The sequence below is a fragment of the Rhinopithecus bieti genome, unplaced genomic scaffold (assembly GCF_001698545.2).
Source record: "Rhinopithecus bieti isolate Rb0 unplaced genomic scaffold, ASM169854v2 scaffold_9997, whole genome shotgun sequence".
Classification (NCBI taxonomy): Eukaryota; Metazoa; Chordata; class Mammalia; order Primates; family Cercopithecidae; genus Rhinopithecus; species Rhinopithecus bieti.
Window position 1 is genome coordinate 2,560,996 of NW_016806398.1, and position 3,057 is coordinate 2,564,052.

At 47.8% G+C, this 3,057-nt stretch overlaps 2 protein-coding genes across 2 annotated transcripts in view; one reads left to right on the top strand and one right to left on the bottom strand.

Annotated features, from left to right (window-relative positions):
• CUNH9orf43 (chromosome unknown C9orf43 homolog) overlaps positions 1-2,413 on the bottom strand; it is a 29,900-nt gene extending 27,487 nt beyond the window's left edge. Inside the window, exon 1 of the mRNA XM_017875968.1 lies at positions 2,162-2,413. The gene's annotated coding sequence lies outside the window, so the exon portion shown is untranslated. The remainder of the gene's footprint in view (positions 1-2,161) is intronic.
• Positions 2,414-2,627: 214 nt separating this feature from the next.
• The window catches only part of ALAD (aminolevulinate dehydratase), a 15,097-nt gene continuing 14,667 nt past the window's right edge, over positions 2,628-3,057 (top strand). The window contains exon 1 of the mRNA XM_017875970.1: positions 2,628-2,752. The gene's annotated coding sequence lies outside the window, so the exon portion shown is untranslated. The remainder of the gene's footprint in view (positions 2,753-3,057) is intronic.

The following is a 3,057-nucleotide window of genomic DNA, read 5'->3' on the forward strand; positions in this document are numbered from 1 at the left end:
GAATACCACATTGCATCTAGTGAACTCACTTTTTAAGACTGAGATGAAATTCAAAGAAGATAGAATTAACCGTTTTTAAATGAGCAATTCGGTGCATTTAGAACATTCACAATATTGTGCAACTACTACCTCTATCTGGTTTCAAAACATTTTCCTCAGACCCTGGCAATCAGCAGTCTGCTTTCTTTCTTGTTCCTTTTTTATGCTTTTCACAGCATTTAGCACAATGCCATATACCTACCTAAGAGACACAATAGTTTAGTTTTAATTTTTTTATTGAAATACAATATACAAACCAAAAGATACAAATAAGTGTGGAGCTTAATGAATTTTCACCAATTAAACACAGCCATGTAACTCACCCAGACCAATAAACATTAACTGCACCCAAAGAAACCTCTTTAATCTCTCCCTGCTGCCCCCTTTTTTTTTTTTTTTTTTTTTTTTTTTTTTTTTTTTTTTTTTGAGACAGGCTTGCTTTGTCACCCAGGCTGGAGTGCAGTGATACGATCACAGCTCACTGCAGCCATGACCTCCCAGGCTCAACCAATCCTCCCACCTCAGCCTCCCAAGTAGCTGGGACTACAGGTGTCCACCACCACATCCAGTTAATTTTTGTACTTTCTGTAGAGATGGTTTCACCATGTTGCCAAGTCTGATCTTGAACTCCTGGGCTCAAGCGATCCACCAGCCTTGGCCTCCCAAAGTTCTGGGATTACAGGCATGAGCCACCACACCCAGCCTAATCTCCCTTTCAATCCTCCCCATCTCTCCAGTGGAAATCACCTATTCTGAGTCCTAACAGCACAGCTTAATTTTGCTTGATTGTGTAGTTAATATAAATGAAATCATATTATATACTCTTTTGTGTCTCACTTCTTTTACTCAACAATGTGTTTAAGATTTATTCATATTATTGCATTCACAATACTGAAAGATTAAGGTAAAATGTTTCAAAAGGTGGAGGCTGGGGGGAGAGTGGGAACAGGTCTTTCAGTCAAGAACAAAAAAAGACATAAGGGAAATAGGCTACACCAAACAGCCACATTTTAAAATTTCCCATTCTATTTGGGCTCTTAGATGGTCCTAATTATTTTTAGTTATCAATAACCTCAGGTAGGGAACGGGTGTCAGGAAAGAAATGTTGGGCAGGGAATCTGGGAAAAAACAAATAATAATTGCCCCTACAGAGTGTGGTTATTAGCAGGCATTGCAGAGAGAGCCCAAAGTAACATGGGGCAAATTATTTAATCTAGCTGGCAATTGTTTTCCCAATCCGTAAAGTGAGAACAGTAACATCGTTGCTGTCAAGATTAGATAAATGAATGTAAAATGCATGGTACTGTCCCTGACTCTTTAATGCAGAGCAAACATTATTTCCTTTCTACCCCCTTCCTTGTTGAATACAGATCAGAACTCCAGTAGCTGGAAACTAAGCAGTGTCATATTTCCCTAGCCTTAGGCCACTATGCCCCTTAAATTTAAAAGTATAAAGTATACAACAGGTTTGGGGTACAGATTTTGAGAAATAAAAAAAAATTTTTTTTGAGACAGAGTCTCCCTCTGTCACCCAGGCTGGAATGCAGTGGCATGATCTCAGCCCATTACAACCTCCGCCTCCCGGGTTCAAGCGATTCTCCTGCCTCAGCCTCCCGAGTAGCTGGGATTACAGGAGCCTGCCACCACGCCCGGCTAATTTTTTGTATCTTTAATAGAGATGGGGGTTTCACCATATTGGTCAGGCTGGTCTCGAACTCCTGACCTCAAGAGATCCGCCCGCCTTGGCCTCCCAAAGTGCTGGGATTACAGGCGTGAGCCACCGAATCGGGCTGAGAAATAAAATCTGAGAATAAGTGTAATGTGACCCACTAGTGTCCTCTACATTTCGAAGTCAACTTTTCAATAATCCCTGAAGAACCACTTGAAAGGCATTCCCTCGCTAGGGCGATGATCCCCGATCGCTATTTTACCCATCCAATCCTACTAGTTTACCCAAGCCCCCATAAGCCTCATCAGATCCCTCCTGCCTCTGCACATACAGACCTTTGGTCGGATCTATCATTGTACCTATCGTAGGTCTGATGCCCCTATCAAGACTTGGAGTTTTCCTAAATGCCCATGTCTTTCACATCACATCTCTCAACTCATAGCATTGCCGTACCCTGAGAAATAAATGACACTGGTACAAAATTTCTCTGAAACCTTAGAAGTCTGGCGCTGAACTCAACAACTTTAGCTTAGTCCGCAAAAATGGACTAGCTAATACTGTGTTAGGCATAATGGTGCTGTTTTAACGGCTTTGACATCCAATTATTCTTTCACCAAGGCATTAACCAGAGCCAAGTTTGCCCTAGGCTGGGAAAAGGAATGCTGTGAAGTGAACCCTTGGCTGTAACCGCCTCCGGGACCGGCTCACACCCAGGGACCCTCCCACGCGGTTCCTGCGCCCCCTCGTTGCCTCCCTCTTGTGGTTTGCTGCACAAGCGCAGGACCCGGAGCGGGGAGGGGAGGGCCCTCCAGGCACTCGGCACACCCAATTGGCCAGGCCTCAGTGCGTGTGGGCGGGGCTGCGGCTGGAGCGGAGGAGTCTCCAGGAGAGCGCCTTCAGGGGGCGTGGCCTGGATTGTGGAGGGGGCGGGCCGTGGGGGAGCTGCTTCCGGATGAGCCCCTCCGCTCCCCACATGGTTCCTGGGAGGCGGGAGCGGGAGACAGCGGTGACTGGCGCAGCGACTGGGAGGCCTTAGGGAGGCAGGTGAGCGGGGGCTGGATGCGGGGAGATGGCGGACTTGGAGGACGGCTCCAGGGCGAGGCGGGGACTGTGGCACCAAGAGTCCCGCGTCCCCAGATTGTGCTGTGCGCCTGAAGCCCTGGCGGTGCAGCCGTGTACGGAGTCCCGTGGAGGGTTTGTTTGGTCTAGATTGTCCCACTGCAGCCGGGGTTGGAGGCCCGGGTTCGGGGCTCCGCGCCTCTTCTCTGGGGTTTACTCCCTCGGATACCGCCGGGGCAGACTCCATCGATGCAGAGCCCGTGGTGTGGGTGGTGGTTGGTGGTGGGGGG